A 14,752-nucleotide genomic window follows, 5' to 3' on the forward strand; every position below is an offset into this window, starting at 1 on the left:
CTCCTAATCAGATTTGTTGCTATTCTCTGCACTCTTTCTAGAGTCTCCACATCTTTTCTACATCCTGGTGACCAAAACTGGATGCAGTATTCCAAGTGTGGCCTTGCCAAGGCGTTATAAAGTGGTATTAACACTTCACCTGATCTTGATTCTCTCCCTCTGTTTATGCAGCCTAGAACTGTGTTGGCTTCTTTGGCAGCTGCTGCACACGGCTGGCTCATATTTAAATGGTTGTCCACCTCACATAGAGCATCTAAATCTACATCTTTCCATAGAACATAGAATCATGAGCTGGAAGGGACCTTGGAGGTCTTCTAGTCCAACACTCTGCTCAAGGCAAGAGACCTTATATCATGCAGGTCAAATGCTTGTCCAGTTTATTTTTGAAAACCTCCAGTGATGGAGCACTCACAACCTTAAGAGGCAAGCTCTTCCATTAATTAATTGTTCTTATTGTCGGATTTTTTTTCTTCTTACACTCTCTTTAACAAGCTTCCATCCATAATGTTTTGTCCTGCCCTCTAGTACCTTGGATGATAAGTCAGTTCCATCTTCTCTGTGACATCCTCTTGTTGTCTCATCAACTTCATGAGATCTGGTCAACTTTGCCCTCAATTGCTACATTTGACAGCCTGGGAAGAATGGCAAGTGGAGATAGAAGTTTTATCTTTTCCTCTCTGCATAATTTCCCTGGCTGAAATCCACCCTTGATCAAAATGGCCCCATTAGCAGATGAGACAAAGTTTTACAGAGATGGCCTTTTAACATTGTCCACCTAATCTGCTGGGAAAGCCAGTGATGGGATGATTTAGCCAAAGGAAATTGAAAATGTTGGTGTCAATTCCTTAGGATTACTGAAAAAAGAGTTACAGGAGGAGTTGCTTGAGGGGTTTCTTGGGAATTAGGTGAATTTTAGAAAACCAGAAAAACTGCATGTTATTTGAAAAAAGGATAGTACAATACCAGTTTGGGCATTCTCATATATATCTTCACTGCCTCAGCCCTATAAATAAGTGCAAGGACATCACGTTCCATAAAACGAGATGCTAAATTCTCCTTGAAGTAGACTTAAAGAACTTAGAATACGTTTATTGCCACTTTGAATGTACACTAATTGGCATACGTTAAAATGAAATTTTGTTGCATACAGCTCTCAAAGAGTCTCCACCTCCAATATACACTACGTAAAACATGACAAAATAAATAAATAAATACAAAATTCTGCCTATACCAGTGGTGGGTTGCAGGCAGTACGCCCTGGTATGGGCGTACCGGAGCCTGCCCGGAGCACTGGATACCGTTCTGGCGTGACCTGACAAAAGCTCGCCTGACAACAGTGTGCTGACAAAACTGCGTCAATAAAACCGCGATGTAGATAGCGTGCCCACAAAGGCGCCCAGACAAAAGAGCGCCGACAGAAGCCCCATTACGGTTAAGGTAAGGGTTAGGGTAAGGGTAAAGGTTAGGGTTAGGGTTAGGTTCAGGGTTAGGTTCAGGGTTAGGTTTAGGGTTAGGTTTAGGGTTACCTTTAGGGTTAGGTTTAGAGCGTGCTTCTGTCGATGCGCTATTATTGGCACACTTCTGTCCTAATTCTTCGGCGCGATTTTGAACTTGCGCTTTTGTCCCCGCGGTTTTGTCGGTGCACTTTTGTCAAGCATACATTTGACGGTGAACCCTGTTCTGGTACGGTGCTCCAGAGGACCCACCTGCCTGCCCGCCTGAGCTCCTTACTGGTCTTTTAAGTCTTCGGCGCTTTCATGCACAGCGCGTACAACTCCTGCGTTCCGCTGAGCAGCTGGAGTGTCGCGGAGGCTCACGGAAGTTGTAAGATGCATGCACATGGGCGTTCACATGAACGATGCCAGGCCTCTTCCAACCATACCGGTTGGAACGGGATCCGGAACCCACCTGGCCTATGCCCACATATATTATATGACACAGAGAAACAGCACAGTCTACTTATAACAGTACGGGTGTAATAACCTTGACTTACAATCATTTGTTTAGTGACTCTTCAAAGTTACAACGACACTAAAAAAAAGTGACTTATGACCATTTTTCACACATAGGACTGTTGCAGCATCCCCATGGTCATGTGATCAGAATGCAGATGCTTGCCAAGTGGCTCATATTTATGACAATTATCAGAGTCCTGAGCTCGTATGATCCCTTTTTGCAAACTCGTGATAAGCAAAGAGAAGGCAGATTCACTTAAACAACCGTGTTATTGATTTAACAAGTGCAGCAATTCACTTTACAACCATGACAAGGAAGCTCATAACATGGGGCAAAACTGACTTTAAAACTGTCTCATTTAGACACAAAAAATGTTGGACTCAGTTGTGGTCGTAAGTGGAGGACTGCCTGTAATTTCTAAAGCAAATTCTTCTTCATTAAATTGAAAGAATTCCAAGGAAAAAAATAAATGTCGAGGGAGATTCTCAGTCATCTAGGTCATGGTTGTCCCAAAGGTGCTTTTTCAAAAGGCGACAGGATCTTGTGTTCTGCAATTTCTCGTACACAAAGTCCAGTTGCCTTTTGAAAAAAGCACCTTTAGGAAAAATATTTAGGAAAAATTAGGGGACTGGAGACTAAAACATATGAAGAACGGTTGCAGGGACTGAATATGTCTGGTTTAATGAAAAGAAGGACCAGGGGAGACATGATAGCAGTCTTCCAATATCTCAGAGGTTGCCACAAAGAAGAGGGAATCAAGCTATTCTCCAGGGCACCTGAGGGCAGAACAAGAAGCAATGGGTGGAAACTAATCAAGGAGGGAAGAAACTTAGAACTGAGGAGAAATTTCCTGACAGTTAGAACAATTAATCAGTGGAACAGCTTGCCTCGAGAAGTTGTGAATGCCCCAACACTGGAAGTCTTTAAGAAGATGTTGAATAGCCATTTGTCTGAAAATGTATAGGGTTTCCTGCCTAGGCAGGGGGTTGGACTAGAAGACCTCCAAGGTCCCTTCCAACTCTGCTATTGTATTGTAAAATATACTTGTTTTTCACTTTCTCACTGGTCCTAGGCTGGTAAAATCCAGAGGAAAATATGGAGTTAGACCAGAGTAGTTATGTAGCAGAAGACTCATCCTCCAATATGTCGCTACATGTACTAAAATCTTTCTGATGTAAATAGTGAGCAAAAGAGCTCTAAAGGCAATTTTTCCCCTCTGGAAATGGTACCAGAGTTCTTTTCAAAAAGAACAGGTTTTATGCAGCATGAAAAGCAACCTAGGATTATACAATTTGATAATGACAGCATGTAATTACTCCCTTTAAAAAAAAATGAATATACACATACGTATGAATGATGGGGGGAAAGGAGGAGGAAGGTAAGAGATTAAAAGATGCAGCTAAAGCAAAGCATTTTCTCTCTCTCTCTTTGAATAAGAGAAAAAAACATTCTCTCTGAGCCAAGTTCCCATGTTTTCTATAATTGCAGCCTTTGATTATGTTCCTTGTAAAATGTTATTTGGTGAATCGATCGGAAAATCCAGAAAGTGTACTTATTTGGGGGATCTTTGAGTTGGCGTAACAGAAATGTCATGAGGTAAATTTTGGCTGTGTTTTCCTTAGATTCAAGGAAAGTACAGCCAAAATTGACCTCATGACATTTCTGTTACACCAGCTCTTATTTTTGTATTGTCTTCTGGCCCAGCTAAGAGACTTTATGGTTGCAACTCACCAAGAATCCTCCAGAGGTTTAGATAAAGAATTCAAATAATAAATATCTAATTGCAGAGAAAAATAAAAATAAGAAAAACGAAAAATCAAGAGATCGCTAGCAAGAAGAGGAAGCATATTTCAGTTATTATTATTGTTGCTGTATTACTTTTACTTGCAAGAACAGTAGATTTTGAATTGAATTGAATTGAATTTTATTATTTGTATGCCGCCCTTCTCCGGGAGGGACTCAGGGCGGCGAACAACTCAAAAGGGGAAAAGGGGAACATAGAACAAAATACAAGTAATTAAAATAACCAAGAATCACACAACCATACAAGTCGAGAGGGGAGGGGAACTCATCACCCCCAGGCCTGCCGGCAAAGCCAGGTTTTGACGGCTTTTCGGAAGGCCTGGAGAGAGGTGAGGGTCCGAATCCCTGCGGGGAGTTCGTTCCAGAGGGCCGGAGCTGCCACAGAGAAGGCCCTCCCCCGGATAGTATTTTATTTAGACCCTGTCTCTGCTTCTAGGATCGGACCTTTGAAAATGAAGTTTGACATGTGCAGAGATGGATAGGCTCACGAAAGAACTAAAAGAGAAAGATGAATTTGAATATTACTCCGTATGGGATTTATTGTACAATTGGCTAGAGGAAAGGAGGGGGAAAGCAGGAAAGCAAAAAAGAAAGGAAGGAAGATCAACAAAACAACAGACAACTACAAAACCGGAAAAGGGTTAAAAGATTGAAATATGAGATAGACTATAGCAAATAAATATTACACAAAATGACGTAAATGTAGTAAAAACTGTTACACATAGGATATGTAGAATATTACATATAGAATGGAAAAAATGTATGAAATAATGTAAATGCACAAATATATAAAGTCATAGTTATAAAAGATTTAATATATTATATATTATACAAAATGACATAAATGTAGTAAAAACTGTTATATATAGGATATGTAGAATATTACATACAGAATGGAAAAAATGTATGAAATAATGTAAATGCAGAAATATATGAAGTCATAGTAATAAAAGATTTATTTGTATAGATAAAACAGGCACAACAGATAGGTAAAAAATGTAACGTGTTGCAAAGATGTGAAGTTTGTACAAACAAAATAAAATTGAAAAAGAAGAAAAAAAAAGAAAACAAAAGTGAAATTTGACATTAGCTGGGTGGCTCTATAAATGTTTTAAAGAAACAGATTCATCCGTGGGCCAAGTATGGTTTCTGGCCTTACAATAGATTCACCATAGGTGGTTGGCTCAGCAAAAAAAAAGGATTGTGTACTTTGTAAAAATAAGGCGAAAGATTTATACAATCTGAAGAGCAACCAGAGTATATGAGTAGTTTGTGTTTGGCATATTATGAGCACCATCCAGAGGTGGGTTTCACATAATTTTACCACCGCTTCGCTGTGCACTGAAACCGTGAGCGTGCATGCACTTTGCTCACATGCTCAGTTTGCATACATGTGCGTGGCTTAGAAAACGTGACTAAATAGGACTTCATAGAGCTGGGGTGGGTGGGCAGGTGAGCGGGAAGGTGGCCACTACTAGTTCGCTTGAACCAGTCCAAACCAGCTGAATTGCACTGTTGAATATTGTTAAGTCCTCGACTTACGACCTAGTAGCTAGCAACAGTCAAGCTGCGTCCTGATTGGTTAAGACACGGCTTGGCTAAGTGCAGGCCGCTAGGGATGCGCCTATTGGTTTCCCTGCTTGACAGCTCCGTATAAATAGCTGTCAAGCAGGGAAGGTGCCGAACTGCCTATGTACATAGTTTTACTGAACGGTTACCTAGAATAAAGAGTTGTTGTTACCTCAGACTGCCTCCTGCCTCGTCCTTCGTCCGGACTCCTAAAGCCACCACTTACACCATCACTTGGCCATTGTATGGCTTATTTGTCTAGGCTTTACCAAGTGTTTACCATGTATAGACTACAACTCCCAGAATTCCTGAGGCAGGAACAGAGGTGGGTTGCCACCAGTTCGGCCTGGTTCAGCTGAACTGGTAGTGGCGGTGGCGGGAGGCTCCGCCCACCCACCCGGACGCTTCTGCACATGCGCAGAAGCATTGCAAGCACAAGCGAACCGGTAGTAAACTGGTTAGCAACCCACCACTGGGCAGGAAGAATTCTGGGCATTGAAGTCCATACCACATAAAGTAGTTGGCACGGTTGAGAAACACTGCTTATAGGCACAGGTTCTGGGATATCTGACCCTCCCTAAGCTGTGTTGGGCAGTAGGCAGATATAGATTTGAATGGGGGTTACGGTGTCCTAGAGGAGCCAATCCCTCTTATCCCTTTGCAGAAGGATGGAAAAGGGATCGGCACCAGAGGCACCGGTTGATCCCATGGAACCTCTCTGCCAAACAGTTGGGTGCCTCCATTTGTCTGCCGTAACAGGCTGACGATGTGTCTGCGCCAGCAGTCTGGTGCCACCCCAGCAAGCTCTTGGCGTGGGATTCACCGTGAAGCGCGACCACACACCCTTGCCTTTCATTATGAAAAATGCCCTTGGCACAAGAAAAGTAGCAGCTTAGTTCATAGCTCTTTTTGCTTGGTGGAGGAGGAACAATCCGTTCCCCCAGGCAGGCCGTTCTCATGATCCACAAATGTGAATGATCAGCAGCCAGGCTGATTTCACAAGGAGCCACCCACAAAGCTTGGTGTTTCCCCCACCGGTGCCATTGCCTCTGCTTCACGGCTACTTAAGGGCTAGCTGGGTTAAAGGAACTCCCCATTAATCTTCACTCTCTGCCAGGCCAGAGCTGTGGGACCCACATGCCGCCAATGATTTATCGCCATCAAGGCCTCGTGCCCGGCTTCTTTTTTCTCTACTTCCAGACCAGCTGCCAGGGTTAATCCAGATCCCGCACGCCACTTGCTGCATCGGGGGTGGACAAGGGAACGGAGAAGCCAGCTGGCCATTCCTATGTCTGTCTGGGGTTCGCTTCCACGTCTCTTGTAAGGTTTTACTCTTTGGTGCAGTGACTTGGTTTCTCTTTGAGGCCTGGTGATGTCAGCAGAGGTCTGTGACAGACATCGGAAGGGCAAGGCCTACACTGTAGGGGAAGCATTGTAAAGCAAGCCTGGTGCACGACTTCTTGAGAGCGTTTGTGTCAGGGTTCCAAACAGCGTCCAAAATTAAATCAGAGTCCGAGGCAAAGGATTGCTCAAAGTTCCAAATTATTAAGAGAGCCATGTTGGCACATCTGGGAAAACCCTAATCTGAAAGCTTCCCGGTTTCCCCCCCACCCAGTTGAAAGTTCGAGATCTTGCCCCCCACACCCACAAGTCCATCCCATGGTCCAATCTCCCACTGCCATGCTGGCAGTTCCACCCATCCAGTTCCGGTCAGGTGCAGAGACAAAGGATGACCTTGGCTTTCTAGAAGGATTATTTTGTTTTGGCTAAACAGCGTCTAACTCTGTACAATCCCCCTCTCATTTTCCCACAATAGAAAAAGGCATAGTAGAATAACGGAAAGTGTGTCAGGCCAAAGATCCAACAGAAATATGGCTGAAGGCCTGACAGATTGCTCATGATGGAAGATTCACAAGAGATGTCAAGATACAAGTCGGGATGGGACTACTTGATGCTTATGCACTGGAGACAAATTCCTTGTGTGTCCAATCACACTTGGCCAATAAAGAATTCTATTTTATTCTCTAACACAAGCTCAATTTCATTGAGGGCTGCATCAGGATTGTGTTTGATCTCGGGGGGGGGGGGTGTGTGCAGTGGGAATGGTCAGGGTGGGCATGGCCAGCTCGACGTCACTCATGTCGGGGGCACCTGTGGTGGCCTAAGTGCTCTGTCAGCGAAAATGGAGGTTGGGAGGGCAGCCTTCTCACGCTCCCTTTTCACTGGCCAAAGATTGCAGGAAGCCATTGCAGACCAAAATGGAGCTTGGGAGGGCTGCACATTTTCACTGGCAGAAGCACAGCAGGCCGGTCCCTTGCTGCTCCCAGGGCAGCCCCGCAGGCCAGATCTAAGCACCTCACGGGCTGGATCCGGCCAGCGGGTCTTGAGTTTGACACCCCTGCTCTAACAGTTAGAACGTTTCTCTTGAGTTCTAGGTTGCTTCTCTCCTTGGTTAATTCCCATCCATTGTTTCTTGTCTTTTGGTGCTTTAGAAAATAGTTCGACTCCCTCTTCTTGGTGGCAGCCCCTCAAATATTGGAACACTGTTATCATGTCTCCCCTGGTCCTTCTTTTCATTAAACTAGACCAATGATGTCTAGCCTTTTTGTCGTCGCGTGCCAAAAGGGCCTGTGCGCATGCCTGACATCGCATGTGCACCCCTGCGCCCACAATGCAATGCACACGTGACACCCCTGCACTCCCCCTGCCCCCCATGCATGCACATGTGACCCCCACACCCCATTTTGGAACTAGTAGTCCTCCCCTGCAGCCTCCAGGGAGGAAAAATGGGGTCTGGGGGAGGGGTGCACACCAAATGCTCCCCCCAGCACCCACGCTTGTGCATGCGACCCCCACCCTGCACATCCACACGTGACACCCTGTGCGTGCGAGTGTCTCTCCCACATGTGCCCCACCCCCTGCGCATTAGCAGCAGAGACTCAAAAATCAGCTGTCCGGGAGGAAGCATGCACACATGCGCGGTGGGGCTGAACTGGGTGAGAGAGGGCTCTGCATTCCCCCTGTGGTATGTGTGCCATAGGTTTGCCATCACCTGACTAGACATACCCAATTCATGCAACTTTTTTTCTTCATGTTTTTAGCCTCTTACTTTACAGTATTCCTCCTGCAAAAACTTATTTCAGGTGAGCTTTAGTATGTAATCATATGCACCCATGCCTTTAGATACAACATGAGGTGCTTCTAAGTAACCACGTACATGATTGCACTTGAAAACTAAAATGTAAACATCTTCAAACCTAATTTACAGACAGCTCTATATGAAAACGATAGCTATCGAAATAGAGAAACATCCCCACAACATGAATAAATGTGATGATACCTCCTGCCTACCAGACAACTGGAAACCAGCCCTAGTCAACAAACGAGCCCCACCCACCAGCCAGGCCTTTACAACACGAAACAACAACAGACATACAGCCAGCACCAATCAGCACCAATCTACCAATCATGATACAACCACATGACCAATCAATTCACTTACTGAAACAAAGCCTGCACTCCACACATCCCCACCAAGATTTATAGAAAGACGGTAGCTCTGACCACGCTTTACTCACACAAACACGAAGCCGAAAACTCCAGCCTGAAGATGACAAGCGAGACCTCGCCAAAACGTTGCCAAGACAATTTCATTCTTACACTGAGAAAAGACCCAAATACAACAAGACACTGGAAGCATGTAAACTGCTTGGAAAGATGGTTTTTAATGGTGGACAGGACCACATGGGTGTGAGAAGCACATGGGTGTGAGAGATAGATAAATGTATACCCTCTCCTGGGTCACATCTTATAGCTTCCTGTTCCTGGGTAAGAAATGTATTCTTATTGGTGGTCAGACTCCCATGGGGCCATGCAGAGGCAACTCTGTAGGCTGTCCTGAGTCCCAGGCTTGGTTGAGCCTTGCTGGGTGATGTAATCTTCCCAGCTGCCATGTGGTGAGATGGGTAGAGGGCTAATCCTATCATGTCCTAAGGGCCATGTCTTAATCCCATCACCCTGGGGCTGAAAGGAGGTGGGGAGGGGGAGTTGCAGGAAGCTGCTTTGCCTTTAAAAACATGTTGCTCCTTTTCTCATCCAGGGAAACATAATATTTTGCCTTTTTAATATTTCCTAGAATATCTCATTCTTTTAGGAGAGGGCCGAGTGCTAACTTCCTACAATGATAAGCCCAGCTCCTTCCAGCCTAAATTTCTTTATTCAAATAGCTGAGAATTAACAGGAACAGCTTTCATAAACTCCATGCAGTCCTACTGTTCAAAACAGATTTCTGAGTTCAGAAGGTTTTTACAGTATATTATTCTATACCTACTTCTTTCGCAGTTTGTTCCAAGTGGCTGTTATCCAATATTTTGTTCCTCGCAAGAGCCTCTTAGATGCCTGAGAGCATCTAAGCAGTGATGTTATCTATCAGGTTTGATCTGGTTCGTGGCAACCTCATTTAAGGGTTAGAATGACGTTTGGGATACATGCATCAGCAGGATAAAACAGGATCTCCTTGTAAATGAACTTCTTTTTTTTTTTAAAAAAATAGTTTTTATTAAACATTTTACCTTTAAAAACAGAAAAAAATGCAGCAACAAAAAAAAGAAAAAACAAGACAAACATAACAATATGAAAATGAAGGAATCACATCTTTGTTTGAATCTATGATGTACAAGGACAATAATGAAGATAAGCATACTCGATAATTGATTGATGGGATTATACATAATTGAAAACAGTGATATACAAATATAAATGGTTGGTAATTTGTTTTTCATATTGGGATATGTGATTATATAAAGGTAAATTGTTATTAAACAGACAATCAAGAATGTAAGGGAATTAGGTTTATTGGAAAAATGATATTAATTGTAATTGAATATACGTTGTACAATGAAAGTGAGGTATCTAGTTATATTAGATGAAAAATCTGTGATTGTAAATGTAATTGGGAATATGGATGAAAAAACACTTGTAACCAAACGACATGCTGTATGTAATGGAGGAGAATTTTTTATGTTTTTTTTAATGTTTAAAAATAAAAAACAAATTGCAAAAACAAAAAAACAATATAAAAAATAGTTATACAGCCTTCTGTTTTGGCATACAGGTTTAGCCTTTGTAGTTTTCCATTCTCCATTGCCTTCCTATCGATTTTAATCTCTGTAATAATGTAATAATAAGAGTTGTACTAACCATTATAATGGTATTAATTGCTCCTGTCACCCTTGTATTTACATTGTGGTCAATGCTTTAAGTCTGATAGTAATTAGTAATTTTGGTTAATTTTTATTCAGTACTAGTTTAGAAAAAAACAAAAAACAAAGGCTTCTATTTCCTGTTCTGGCGTCTGTTTTCCAGCCGCTTATAAATTGTAACTTAACTTCTATGCCAGTTTCTTAACCTTGACATCTTGAAGGTGTGTGGACTTCAACTCACAGAATTCCCCAGGCAGCATTCTGGCTGGAGAATTCTGGGAGTTGAAGTCACACACTTTCAACATGCCAAGGTTGAGAAACACTTGGTCAATGCAGTTCAGAGGTGGGTTCCTACCAGTTCGCACCTATTTGGTGGAACCGGTTCGTCAAATCTACCGAACCAGTTAGAAGAGGTTCCACCAATGGACCCGGAAAGCAGGCCACACCTACAGAAGAGGTTCCAAAAATGTTTGAAACCCACCACTGCCACACACACACACACACACAGAGTGACAACAGAGAGAGAGAAAGAGAAAGAAAGGAAGAAGAAAGAAAGAAAAGAAAGAAAGAAAAAGAAATAAGAAAGAAAGAAAGAAGAAAGAAAAAGAGTGAGAGATGAAAGAAAGAAAAAGGGACAGAGAGACAAAATGAAGAAGGAGATGAGAGAGAGAGCGAGGAGAGATGAGAGAGAGAGAGAGAGAGAGACGGCAAGCCACTCCCACAAAGGAAGCCACACCCACAGACTAGGTTCCAAATTTTTTTGAAACCCACCACTGATGCAGCTCACTCATAAATACTTAGTTGGATTTCGAAAATCTGAGGATGAGTTGATGTTAATGAAAAAATACAGAATAACAGAGTTGGAAGGGAACTTGGAGGTCAACTAGTCCAACCCGCCCCCCCCACAACGCAAGCAAGAGATCCATTCAGGAGACATGGCTATCCAATTTCTTCTTAGCAACATTTTATCATGGTTTATTTACTGTTATTATCTTTTATCTGTATGCAGATTGCTGAAATATCGTTGGTGTGGGAAGTATATGAACCATGAAAGAAAGGAAGGAAGGAAGAACAAGAATGTCTGCTATAACCTTTGTTCCCTTTCATATTTCAAGAAAATATCACAAAATCCAAAATACAGTCGCATTGGCTTCTCAAACCAAATCTGGATTTTGACAATTGGATTATGTTTTTTTTCCCCCTTGAGGAAGAAGATGTTTCACTTCTCATCCAAGAAGCTTCCTCAGTTCTGGCTGGAGAGTGGGCAGAGAGGGAACGGAAGGATTAAATTGTTTCTGTCCCTGCTCATCATCCAGCCAGAACTGAAGAAGCTTCTTAGGTGAGAAGTGAAACCTCTTCTTCATTCTCAAGGAACAAACATATCCCAGTTGCTTTGTTGGGGGAAAAAAGGCACCTTTGAAACAACCATAACCTGGATGACTGAGAATCTCCATAGATATCTGGATTAGGAGTTGTTTTTTTCACAGAAACCAGACATAAATGCCCTGAAGGGGACAATCCTATTCCTCTAATCTCCACCAATTAAGAAAATTTAATCCAACAGGAGAGCATCGTGCTGCAGAAATCCTGGCTTGATTAAGCATCACATTTGCAAATGTGATTGTATCTTTCCCTTGTTATCATCCCTTGGAAATTGGCATTCTAGTTAATGAAGAATGATACACTTTCCTGTTTAAAATGCATTCTTGGCCTCTCTTTGTGGCTGAATTGTTGAGAGTAGTGAGAGAATAACACGTCTTTCTTCTTCTTCTTCTTCTTCTTCTTCTTCTTCTTCTTCTTCTTCTTCTTCTTCTTCTTCTCTTTCTCCTCTTCTTCTGCTCCTCCTCCTTCTTCTGCTCCTCCTCCTCCTCCTCCTCCTCCTCCGTTCCTTCTTCTACCTCCTCTTCCTCCCCCCTTCATCTTCCTCCATCCCTTCCTGTTTCTCCTCCTCCCCGCCCCCCATCATCCAGAGAGGTCACCCAGGTTCAATAAAAAGACAATGATGGGCGCGTCTGCTGACAAAATGGAGATATACAAATTTCTGAATGGCCTCTTTGGAATAGGATGAAGCTTCTTGTATGAGAAGTAAAAATATTTCTTTCTTCTTCTTCTTCTTCTTATTCTTCTTCTTATTATTATTCTTATTCTTCTTATTCTTCTTCTTCTTCTTCTTCTTATCCTTCTCCTTCTCCTTCTTCTTCTTCTCTTTCTCCTCCTCCTCCTCTTCCTCTTCCTCCTCCTCCCTTTTTTCTTCTTCTTCCTCTCTTCTCCAAAACTCAGCATGTGGAAGGCTAATTAGAGAGGAACAAAGTTGGCAGGAGAGGAGAGAAGCACTCAGAAGATCCCCTCTCATGGGATTGTAATAACAATTGAGATTCCATTTAGATACGAACGGCTACAAGTCCTGTTTTAATATTGAATCAATCGACACAGACAAATGATTGAATACAGGAAGGGGTTGCGTGAGTCAAAGGTGCTGGGTGCAACCATTGATGGGAAGGAACTGAGTGGGATAAACAGCAGATAATTCAGAAAGAATTAGTAATGTTGGGAAAGAGACAGAGATCTCCAGGAAAAAAAAAAGGAATATTTTGTCTGTTTCCTGGATTTGTACGCAAGTGTCAGCTCAGCTCAGATTCTGTTCCTGAGGTCAGATTGCAGTGTGGGTCATCTAATTTTGAAAACCAAGCATTTTTCTACAAAAACAAATCCTAGGGCTGTGGCGAACCTTTGGCACGCATGCCAGAGGTAGCACACAGAGCCCTTTCTGTGGGCATACACGCCATTGCCAGCTGCTCTTCTGGTTCAGTGGTGGGATTCAAATAATTTAACAACCGGTTCTCTGCCCTAATGACTATCTGGGTAGGTTGCGCTCGGTGGTCATGTGGCTGGGTGGGCGTGGCCAACTCAAGGTCACTCAGGTCGATGGGCGATTCGCTTTAGCTGTTACAATGTCATAAGGCAGTGTTTCTCAACCTTGGTGACTTTAAATCCTGTGGACTTCAACTCCCAATCAGAAATGGTATTCAGCAGGTTGTGACCAGATCTGGAGAACCGGTACCGGAAATTTTGAGAACTGGTAAATACCACCTCTGACTGGCCCTGCCCCCATCTATTCTCTGCCTCCCGAATCCCAGCGGATCGGAAGGAAATGTGAATTTTGCAGTAACCTTCCCCTTTGTAGGCAACTCCTTTTTGCTTCCCATAATGGGGAAGGAAAATGTGAGAAAACAGAAGAAGATGTATGGCAGGACATGGCTAGGGAAATCAGGGTGGGATTCAGCAGATGTAGCCGTAGACCAGAGGTGGAATTCAGCAGGTTCTGACCAGTTAGTCCAGAATGCAGCCGCGCGAGCGATTGTGGGTGCACCTCGCTTCACCCACATAACACCTATCCTCCGCGAGCTGCACTGGCTACCTGTCGATCTCCGGATACGCTTCAAGGTGCTACTTGTCACCCATAAAGCCCTCCATGGTAGTGGATCTGGGTACTTGAGAGACCGCCTACTGCCAATTACCTCCACACGACCTATTAGATCTCATCGATTAGGCCTCCTCCGAGTTCCATCTGCTGGTCAATGCCGACTGGCAACCACGCGGAGGAGAGCCTTCTCGGTGGTAGCTCCGACCCTATGAAACGATCTCCCCGTGGAGATTTGTACCCTCACCACCCTCCAGACCTTCCGCACAGCCCTCAGAATCTGGCTATCCCGTCAGGCCTGGGGCTAAGATTGTAACCCGCCCGAATGGTATGAATGTTGTGTTTTAATTATGTATTGTCTTATATGTAAAAAGTCTGTTTTCCCCACTTTGCTTTTGGATTGTGAGCTGCCCTGAGTCCCCCCAGGGAAAAGGGCGGCATATAAATAAACTTCCAAACTTCCAAACTTCCAAAGTTCTGGAGAATTGGTAACAGAAATTTTGAGTAGTTCGGAGAACCAGTAAATACCACCTCTGGCTGGCCCCGCCCCCATTTTTTTCTCTGCCTCCCAGGTCCCAGCTGATTGGGAGGGAATGGAGATTTTACAGTACCCTTCCCCTGCTACGCCCACCAAGCCACGCCCATAGAACCGGTCGTAAAATTTTTGGAATTCCACCACCGCCCTTAATGCTGGTAAAACTGAAAAAACTAGACTTACGGGGTTCATTTAAGGAAAATATATTTGCAAAAGTACTTCTAAGAAATAGAAGTAGAAATATATGAAACCAAGCGAAACTGCCCA

This window comes from Thamnophis elegans, chromosome 10 (genome assembly GCF_009769535.1).
Source record: "Thamnophis elegans isolate rThaEle1 chromosome 10, rThaEle1.pri, whole genome shotgun sequence".
Lineage (NCBI taxonomy): Eukaryota > Metazoa > Chordata > Lepidosauria > Squamata > Colubridae > Thamnophis > Thamnophis elegans.